The following is a 12,094-nucleotide window of genomic DNA, read 5'->3' on the forward strand; positions in this document are numbered from 1 at the left end:
TAAAGTGATAGTTGAAGCAATCAAGTTAACTCATTTACTTCTTATTCTACTACCTAACAACAATTACGAAGTGAAAGAAACTAGAAATCACATATTTATGATCTCAAAACAATTCAATAAACATGAACATAAATCAATAGCATAATTATGAAATAAGGATAAATAAGTACTTCAATATGAAAGAATCACAATGATAATGTTATTTCTCACAACTTACTAATGGGGATGGTGTCTCATCCCTTTGAATTGAAATCTGGAATTAGCTCATAGTTGCTGGAAAATTGATAAAAACAGAGCATAAAAGAATGTTGTCGAACCCTGTTTCAGCTATGTTGTGCTCTATTTATTCTTTTCCTTGGTTGCCAAATTTCTTCAGGATTCTTAGGCTAATTAGAAGTTCTTACACTACTTAATTCTTTTTTTTTTAATCTAGTCCTTAAGGTTGGATAAATCTCTTAGAATTTGTATTGAAAACTAACTTTGCTGTTGTCACAACTCTGCTGTAATTTAGACTCTGCTGCAACTTAGACTTTGTTTTTGACTTGATTTCTTGCAATGTCAGACCATTCCAGCTCTATTCTTTTATTTATGGAATGTTATAGGATTGATTTACACCTTTCTTGGATCATAAAGCCCATCATTTTTATGTTAGACTCTCTGTTGCAATGAGATGCTTGGCTCTATTAGTTTTCTCATCAGATCAGGAGACTAATCTTGTCCTTCAGATTGTGTTTGGAGTTTTACCTTCAAAATGATTTTACTTGACTTGGAGTCCTTCATAAAAGTTGTATTCCTGGATGTGTAGATGAATTTGGGCTTTTAAATCTCTTGATTGCGATATCTAAAGCTCAAGATATATCCGTTTTAATATCTAGTGTGAAAGTAGAGGATCTTGCTACGTGTAGGATTTTAACTTGATTTTGCAGGTCTGATTAGAGGTCCAATTGAGATCGGATTTATGCCCATAATACATTTATGGAAATCTTCATATGTGAACTTCAACTTATATTAAGCCCAAGTTCTCACTGTGGAACTATAACTTGTCAAAAAACCTATCACAAAAAGCTACATCCGAAACATAAAATGCAGAATTTCTTATCTTTTAGAAATTAATTCACGAAGTCTCTTAGGCATGCCAAATTCATAAAAACAACTTTCAATAAACTTAAATAAGCTCAAAATACATTTAAAAACATAGTGTAAAAGGAATAAAAACATATTTATGTTTTGCATTATATATATATATATATATTCCTAATCTTTATTTTCCCATTTTCTCTCCTCCTTTGTCATCATTAAAAAGTAAAAAAGATTATAGAAACATAACATAATGTTCAACATATACCTTTCATTACAAAAAAAGAAAGAAAGTAAAATGAAAAGCATGAAAAACATGAGAAGTTCATGGTACAATCATCTTGGGTGATGGATAGTAAGATAGTAAGAGACGATGTGCACTTGTGATTCTCAAAGATGACTCACATCAGTCTCAATATGGGCTAGGCAAACATCCATCCTAAATCTCCATGAGCTAGTATCGACATCTTCAGGAGAGGAAGCTGGAGGTGGTGTCTCAAACACATTATCAAATTTATCATCACCAACATGTTGTTTGTCTTTTTTACCATGCTCTTCCTCGCCAACTTGGTCTTTAGAAACCATGCACTATCCTTATTTAAGACAAATTTCATATTTATTAGGTCCTATTATCTATCTCCAAATATTTGAAATATAGTATCCAGTCTGTATATGTGAATTCTACATCGAAATGCTTAAAGATAGTTGTTAAGCATTGACTATATGGCGAGAACTTTTGTTTTTGATCATTTTCCATTATCAAAATTTTCATTATAATGTATGGAAAATTAATTGGTATTCTTCTAATTTTATGAGACATAATTCCATAAAATTCACTTTATTAAAGTGCCCCTTCTTGTGAAAAATATTATGTGATATGACCTTATAAAGCAATCTAGGTCGTAGCAACAAGTCTTCACTCTTAATCTTTGCATCTGGTGTAAAATTTTCTCTCCTAGTATGCATAATAACCGCCTCATCATATGTAAGTCCTTCAATTGTAGGGATAAATTTCATCTCAAATACACGAGGCTTATCATTTGAAATAGCTAGTATGTTAGCCAACATTTCGCAATTAAACTCAATGGGCTTGTTTTGAAGGTTACTTATGATCCTAGGTTCATAGGTTATTCTCATATTAGCAAAGGACATTTTAACAAGAGAGGGATATGTAGCCTTTTTCATATTGTATATGCTACTCCAACCCATTTCCTTAAATAAATTTCTATCATAAAAACATTTAAATAAACACTTGCACCTCTTTTAATAACAATGGACCTATTTGAGAAAGTGGTCATGTACCTTTTTACATTGTTATTTGGAGGAGATTGAGGATCATTAACCCTTTTGCTCCTTGATTCACTTGTTTTTATGTGTTTCTTTGGTGCCATTGATGTTTAAACTTCAATAAATTTACTTGAAAAGGTTTGATTTTGATGAATTTTAAGAGTTTTTATGAAAGGGTTTTGGGTTAGAGTTTTAGAAATTCACTTAGGAAAATTTTTCTTTGTTGGATAGTAAGAACAATATTTTAACTGTCGAGCAATTGATTGGCTAGTTGCTTTAATTAGTTAAATTAATCAACTAGTTTAACCTAAACCTTAAAATTTTCTAAATTTCTCTTTTAATCTTTCTTATACACTTTGAAATGATCCTTTTGTGTAAAAGTTATCCAAAACACAAAGAAATAAGAGGGTAAACTATTTAATATTTGGGCAATGGCGAAGGTTTTTGTCCTTTATTTCAAGTAGTTGGCCGGTTGTCATAAATGTATAATTTGGTTAACCGATTCGCATGAAAATTATATATTTCAAGTTTTGATTAGAACAAGTGTTTTATGAGAACAAATTTTTTTTTTGTCCAACTTGTAGTCTCAAAAACTAAACTCAACTTAAACCTGAAAAGCTACTATTCATCAAGTAATGAAATCTCTATTTCTCTATTTCAATCGGTTAGTAAGTTGAAATTGTATGATGAACTTGGTGGCCGGTTCATCCTATATTACACTAACAAAGAATTGTTTTTGCAAAACAATTTTTTTTTTTTATGCTAAAAGGGATACATTTTATCACTTGAACATGTCTAACTTATATCCACTAATGTGTACACACAAACATAAAACCTCAAATATCATTAGTATGTATAAAACTTATATTCCTTTTGTATTTCACAAAATTGATCCATACCCAATAACTTTGTAAAAATATCTGCAAGCTGTAGTATAATGTCACTTTTCAACATGTGATCTCTTAGGAAGTGATGTCTCACTTCAATATGCTTTATATATAAGTGTTGTATAGGGTTCTTAGATAAACTTATAAGATTTGTGTTATTACACATAATAGGGACATGATTTAAATTAAGTCCAAAGTCTTCTAAAGTTTGTTTTATCCATAAAATATAAGAACAATAACTGCTTGTTGCAATATATCCTACTTCAATTGTTGATAGGGCTACTAAGTTTTATTTCCTGCTAGCCTAGGATACTAGTGATGATCCTAGAAAGTGACATGTTTCACTAGTACCTTTTCTAAAATCAAAAATTTAAATTCAACATTCTTTCTAAATAACCCTTTTTACCATGTAAATATATAAAAAAAATGTTTTACGGCACTAACATATGATTCTTTTGGACATACTTGAAAAAATGCACATAGACAAACACTAAATATAAATATCAAGTCTACTAGTGGTTAAATATAAAAGTGAACTGATCATACCTCGATATTTGGTGATGTCTACATTCTTACTATTTTCATCCATATCAAGCTTTATTGATGCTCCCATGGGTGTGTCAGCTTCCTTGATAAATTCTATCCTAAATATTTTAGTAATCTTTGATGAAATGCCATATTTTCAATCCTAGAAAGAAATTTAATTCCCCTATCATGCTCATTTCGAACTAATCTTCAATGAAAATGCAAATTTCTTATAAATAAATGCATTAGTAGCACCAAATATAATATCATCAACATATATTTATACAATCAAGATGTCTTTACCTTTTCTTTTTATGAAGAGGGTGGTGTTAATTTTGCCAATGTTGAAACCATTTTCAATAAGAAAAGTCTTTAATCTGTCATACTATGCTTTTGGTGTTTGTTTAAAATCATATAAAGCATTTTTAAGTTTGAAAACATGATTGGAAAAATAAAAGTTTTTAAAACCTTGAGGTTGTTCAACATATACTTCTTCCATGATAAAACCATTTAAAAATGCGCTTTTGATATCTATTTGAAAAAAAAAATAAAATCAGCATGACATGCAAAAGCTAAAAACATTTAAAAATATGTTTTTTAGTTCTTTTTAGGTTGATACTTTATACCTCTTTTGTTGAAGACACATCTTTGACTGGGAAGAATAATATCAAAAATCTTAAAACCTTGATTGAACTTTGCTAGTGTAGTATTCAACTTATCTACCTTTTTTTTTAAAGCCTTATTTTTCTCTTCAAGTTGGTTAACCTTGTCACTATCAATAACAATCCATGCCTTCTTTTTTAATGCATTTTTTTCAACAAGTAAACATGCATAAATTTTTTTCAATGAACTATATTTATAACCTAGCTTTTTAAATCCATTATACAATGATTCAAAGGCATCATGTAGTTCATCATAAGAAAGGTCAAACTCATCATCCAAAGGAAGTACATCATTTTCACTTTCAATTGCCATGAAACACATGTTTGCAACCTGATCTTCATCATCACTTGAGCTAGAGTCCAAGTCATTACTCCATATTCCTTTCATTGCTTATTAGTGATAGCAATTCTTTGTTTTGTTTTGAAGAAGAGGGAAATTGATCTTAATATGTCCCGTTTTATTGCACTTGTAGCATCTAAGGGCCTCATTTCTAGATTCTTCCATATTTTCATTCTTTTTGAAGTTTAAGAACTTTTTATTCCCCTACTTCTTTTTTAGGAAATTTCAGAATTATATTTTTATAAGTGCAATGTCTTCCTCTACTTCATCATCATCATCATTATAACCACCACTATTAACATGGTGCATGATTTTGAATGCCAAAATCTTCTTTTACTTCTTATCTAGTTCTTGCTTTTCTATGGTGACTTCATGAGTCATTATTGAACCAATGAGCTCTTTCAATGGAAGTTTGGTGAAATCCTTAGCTTCCTGGATTGCCGTCACCTTTTCTTCCCAAGAATTTGCTTAGAATTTTCTCATAATATTGGCATTAATATAAATCCTACCGAGAGCATCTAAACTATTAGCTCACCAGACTTATGTATGTTTGGGTTTAGCATTTAGATAAGCCAACGATGTTAGATCTGGTAGGTCACCAGACTCGTACATGCTTGGGCTCAACGATTAGCCGAGCCTAAGAATGCTAGTTCTGGCAATTCACCAAACTCGTATATACTTAGGCTTAAAGCTTGGCTGAGTCTAAGGATGCTGGGTTATTACTCCACCTCTGATTCCTTTATATGAAAGCTTAGGTAAAAATAAAATATACTGATCCATAAGAAAATGTTTAAAATTCTAAACTTTAATAAATTCTAAACCTGTTTATGATTTTACTATATATATATATATTTTTTTTTAATTTTGCTATTTAATTATACAAACCACTCAAGTTGTTTTGATCAAGTGCTTGGATTAGATCAAGGCGTTTATTTATTGATGTGGCCATTGGCTAGTGTTAATTAAGCTTAAGAGCAGACCCCTATTTAAAATTCTAATATTTAATAAATTCTCTATTGGGTTTGATGTATTATTGAACCCAAGTCCTCTTGGGTTCAGCGTAACGTCGAGCTTAATTCCTATTAGTTTTGGTGTACTACTGAACCCAACTATACTTGGACTCAACATACAGTTGAACTCAATTCCTTTTAGGTTGAGCGTAACAATGAGCCCTATTCCTATTAGGTTCGGTGTACTATTGAACCCAAATACACTTTGGTTCAACATATAGCTAAAAAAGCAACCCCATTGTAAGCCTCTCCTACTTTGGGTATGGGCTAGTGATTATAATACCCATCACATCCCATTAATTTTGAACAAGCAGCCTATATTTATATTAATGAGATGTGATGGCATGAGCAATAGTATAATATTATTTTACCATTATAATATTACATCTCTAACCCTTACATATTGTATGAAGCAAGTCAAGACATATAATATAAAAGGAAGCTTGAGTACATAGAAAAAAAGGTTTGAAACTTTATGCTCTTAGACATAAACACATTCCCTCTCTTCTTCCCTTACCTTTACATCTTCTTCTTCTTCTTCTCTATCTTTATAAAAGCTCATTAATACCTTCATTAATATCTTTCTATCATATAAAATACCTTGTACTGACTTGATCTTTGAAGGGTCCCCTAACAACACCCCCTAGGGGTCTTTAAGGGACTTTGTGCAGGTATTCATTCAAAACAAGATTTACAACCCCTAAAGGTATCCATTAAGGAGGAGGCCAATACCGTCTAAAAGTGAAGGTCGTAGAATACACTATAAATGATCTACAAGAGTCTCTAGGAATAATTCCTTCCAGAATATTCCCTATGATTTTTGTAGCCTCATCAATACCAATAAAAAAATGGTGGACCTTCCATTTTTTAATTTCAAATTTTAAAGTGGCATGCACCGTGTTGAAACACAAGCATGAATGAAAGTTAAGTTTTAAATTTTTTTAATAACATCTACGAAGTGCTAAATATATACTTTAAAATTGTTTTTGGTTACTATCTCGTTATAAAAAAAAGACAAGACATAAAAGAGAACAAAGATATGATTGTGTTTGATAATGCTATACAAGATAAAGAGATTGTTTTCATATTACGTTTGGTTATGGTGGACAAGATAAAATAAAATATAAAAAATATATTTCACCCTTAATATTCTTTTTTCAAACTTACATTTTAAAAAAATAATAAGATATATATTATTTTTACTTTAGTTTATATTGAGTGTTGAAGTTAATAATATTATAATAACCTTATTTATAAAACCAGGATTAACTTATCAGGTTGACCCGGGATATGAACTGGTCACTTGACCTCATTTGGTCAAAAACACAAGTCAACTTGAGATAAAATATGGGTAAAAAACTTTTTGAATTTTTTATTTATAAAAATATATGGTCAAAAAAGGGTTGCTTTGATTATTATTATTTTTCTAAAATTGGGTCAGTAGGGTTGACCCTCTTGACCCGTGACTTAAGTCTTGAATCAGGTCGACTCTCGAGTCAGATTTTAAAATTATGATAATAACCACTTTTATTCATATATTGACTCGAGTCAACCCATGTTGACCCTCTCAACCTGTGACTCAAGCCTTGCCCAGGTCGAATCTTAAGCTGCGTTTTAAAACTATAATAATAATAATAATTTTTATCTTTATATTGACTCAGGTCAACCCAGATTAACCTTTTTGATCCATGACCCGAGCCTTGCCTTGGGTTCACCTTCCTAACATGTGACTCGGGCCTTACCCTTATACGTTGTGTTTTGAAAGTATAGAAATCAATTCCAAAATTATTTGAATGAAATATTTATTTATATGTCTTTATTTTTAGCTTTTTAATCAAATATATTTCTATTTTGATTGTTTCTGTACTTTCTATTCCAGAACAATATTGAAACTTTACTTAAATGTTGGTTTAGTATCCTTAAACAAAACATATTCTACCGAGTCCAAATAATAATAATAATAAGAAGAAATAACCTAATCCAAATAGTATTGGACTAGAATGTTATTAAATACTTTAGAGTTATTGTCATAGGATAGAGTTTGTCGTATAGCCCATATAACTCCTTATAAAGGGAAACAATGGATGACATAGAGTTTATTTATTTTAATTATATGTATGTATATATTGACTAAAGAAGTCTAGGTTTTGATTAGGGTTAGATGTCATGAAAGTTATCTAAGATTAACAATAGGTTTTAAGAAAAAAATCTAAAAGTAATAATCAAATGTAAATTTCACCAAGCAGGGAAAATACATGAAAAAGCAACATCTCAACTATATATATATATATATATATAGTGTGTTTGGTATTGTGGTTGTGATTTGAAAAAAATTGTTTTACAAAAAGTACTTTTGATTGAGGTTGGTTTTGGTATTTATATATGTTTGGTTAAAACTGTGGTTGAATAAAAAATAGTTTAATGTGTCTGGTTAAAAAAATACTTTTCAAATTGAGGATGTAAAGTATATATATATTGATGGGTTTTAATTTAAATATTGTAAATTTAACTACTACTATTACATCATGAAATAAATAATACTTATATCAAATATTTTTTATTATTCCATTAAATTATCTACAATTTCATTACGTACAAATCCATTCGACAAGAAATACAGTTTTTTGAATAAAAACAATTAAAAATAAAAATAAAAATTAAATTTCTTTTTTAACTAGATCGGACCTGGTTTAATGCATTTTGCTTTAGATCGGACCTGGTCCGACCGGAATAGTGGAGAGTGACTCTACTATTCAGTGCAGTCACTCTTCACTGTTCACATGAACAGTAGAGTTTCACTCTCCACTGTATAACATGTTTTTGTTTCATTGACTTCCAATAATACCATTGCCTATTAGGCGCATGTTTTTGACGTGATAGCAAGAGATTTATAGCTTAACCACATCTAAGATGACACATTCCCGTCTTGTTTTGGTTTTAGACCATACAACTGGTTCTGTTCTTAGGCCTATATGTCTCCCACCTAAGATTATACAAACTGCAGGTTTGTGGAAAGCAGTTGAGAGCTGCTTTCCGCAAACCTACAGTTTAAAGACAATTTTTGTTTGGTATTGTGGTTGCTGTTGTGATTGTGATTTGAAAAAAGTTAATTTTTTATAAAAAGTACTTTTAGTTGAGGTTGGTTTGGAAAAATATATGTAAGGTTAAAACTGTGGTTGAAATTGAGGTTGAACAAAAAGTAGTTTAATGTGTTTGGTTAAAAAAAATGCTTTTCAAATTGAGGTTATAAAATAATTAAAAAATATTTTTAATTTAAATATTGTAGATTTAACTACTATTATTACATCATGAAATAAATAATATTGATATCAAATATTTTTTATTATTTCATTAAACTATATGCAATGTCATCACATACAAAATCTATCCAACAATGACTATATTTTTCATGGTTTCTTAAGCATGTAACAACAAAAACTGAATTTTTTGTTACGTCATCAAGCGATAATATTCTTTCTAATTTTTTGAATTAAACACAAATTAAAATAAAAATAAAAATTGAATTTTTTTAACTAGGGTTGGACCCGGTAAGAACATAATTGAAATTGCGATCAAATTTCACAAATGTTACGCAATCATGCGATATCATTCTAATTTATGCAGTGTTATAAATAATATTAAATACTAGTTTTTTGAGTAAAACTCAATTTTTTTTTAAAAAAATTACAATTTCATTACGTACAAAATTCTTTCGACAAGAACTATAATTTTCATGATTTTTTGAGCGTGTAATAAAATTAGATAAAATATTATCAAGAATAAAATTGAGATTACAGTACGAGTAAATTTAATTAACCTTAAACTATTTTTTTTAACAAACAAAAAAAAAATATTGTTCACATTCACATGAATAGTGCAAGTAAAATCAATTAATTGCGCTGGTTTTTCAGAAAAAAAAAACATGTGAAGGTGTTTTTTAAAAAACACGTGCGAGTGAATTAATTTACTCGCACTGTTTTTCAAAATTAAAAAAAAAAAACATACTGTTCACCAATGTTCTACACAGTGTGGCTGGTGTTAATTTGCAGACGAGAAGCAGTTCTCAAAAACTTGTGGCACACCATAGTTATAAGTGGGTCCACAGAAAGGAAAAAAAAAAAAAAAACTGTTTTTGTAATCTTACCAAACATTAATAATTCACCCGGTTATTTGACAATTTATTTGACAATTTCACCACAGGGGGTTTCTTGTTGTAAAATTAACTACCCTTTGCATGCTGCATCAAATTTCAAATGGCTGGAAAACGTGTTACTTTGAATTGCTTGTCTGGTAAGTCGATTTGTTTCCTGAGTCCAAAATTAATTATGCATATATCTTACCATGCCGTGCTCTCTGGTTTGTTTTGTCAGTAATTATATTATTATACTCGCCTTAATCCGTGTTTGAATGTACCTAAAACATAGTTGACTGATTCTAGTGTGAACATAAACAGAAAAAGGACTCACCGTCCATAACTTAAAATTACTGCTCCTATTTCAGGAATTTTAAGTGCACGTGAATGAGGTTAGGTGTCTGAATCACATCAAAACTGAAGAAATTCAAGGATCCGCCTGTTGCATAATTTCTTCATCATCAATGATTTAATTAGTTGAGGGTCACTATCCTACAGCAGCATGTCTTAATAACAGTACAATCCACCATGGTTTATTGATGGCATTTTGCGACTAGCTGATTTTTTTTTAGATTAACGTGATATTCGGGCCAGCTATCGACTAATCCCATGTGAAGTTAACCAACCTAGAGTTCGAACCTGAGGTTCCTAAGTTTACTAATAATAATTAATCCAAACGGTTGTTTATTTAAAAAATCAACATTTCTTTGAATGTGTTAAGTTAATTATATTTAATCTGCCTTAATTTGTTAAATTGCGTGTGTGTGTGTATTGAAATATCTTTTGCTAGAGAGCCGCTATTTTATTCACCAGGCAAATGATACTGTGAGCTGAAAAACAGTAATTATTAATTTATTGTTTTGAAAATCAGCCATTGGGAAATTGCCAAGCTACAGAAACTTGTATTAACCACAAAAGGGAGGATAAATCAGTTTGGAGAAGTGAGCCATTAGTTCAGGCTTAGTTTTTTGTTCAATTTCTAAAATATAAAATTAAAACCAAACCAAGATTATTTAAAATTTTCTAACCATCTAGCAAAATTTTAGAAACCGTTTAATTTAATTAATTTCAATCATTTTTTTCCAAATAACTTGGTTAATTTTTTGACCCCTAAGTATAAATTAGCTTATGAAATTTTCATTACTAGCTATATATGCTCAAGATCGATGTTCTCTACTACTATGAACTGCGAATTCGACTTGTGAGCCAGTTAGGAGAAAAAATGGAAGGGAATGCTTCACTCAATTGATTCAACGCAATGCGTTTTTCTCCTTATAACTAACATATATGTACCACAATATGACAAAAGATGATCTACAAAGGGGAAACTGGAACCAAAATCTGAATTGAATGACTGAATTGACTGTGTATATTTTTCGAAGTAACTTATTGAATAAGACTATATACCATATTAAATAACTAATAATTAGTTCAACTTTAAAAATTAAATTGTTGGATAAGAGAAGTGCTAATGTCCTAAAATCCAAAATGTTTAGAAATAAAATTGATATGTTGTATAATTAGTTAATTTTTTAATTCAAGCAATTTGATTAATTCTCCATATGCAAGGTGCTTGGTAGGCTTGATATAGAAATCTCAAGTGGTTGGTAGTTGGTGATGCGTGGTAAGTTAAGGTGGCTAGTAGCTAGTACTTGTAAAAAGTTTTCTTAAGTCAACAACTTTATATAAAGAAAAAATACAATGATATTTTAAAGAAATAGACTCTAAAAACATGTATGTTGAAAATGTTAAGAGTAAAGAGATTGTGAACTTTAATTACGAATGATTCATAGGGTAATTATAGCCAATGAGTCTTGTCTTTTTGTGGATAGAAGAAACTAAAATGTAATTTCACTATTATGATATTTTGAGTTGTATTCTACCCACAATAATATGTATTGGATTAACATAAAATACCAAGGAATCCATATGGGGTCTTGAAAAAAATTCCAATGGAATGTTAGGCTTGGCAAGGTGTATTAGCCCATTAGAGGTGAAAAATGAGTCCAGACACGTTGTGTGGACCCAAGCATGTTGGATTCAGGCTACCTATATGAGTGTTAGGATACATGTCCAACATCAGCTGGGCGTGTCACACCCATCTTGCTAAGTACGTCACGCCCGCCTTGGCGTGCTCTCAGCATGGGCTTGAGCTACCATGTTTGAGCCCATGC

Source organism: Populus alba, chromosome 1 (genome assembly GCF_005239225.2).
Source record: "Populus alba chromosome 1, ASM523922v2, whole genome shotgun sequence".
NCBI classification, from domain to species: domain Eukaryota; kingdom Viridiplantae; phylum Streptophyta; class Magnoliopsida; order Malpighiales; family Salicaceae; genus Populus; species Populus alba.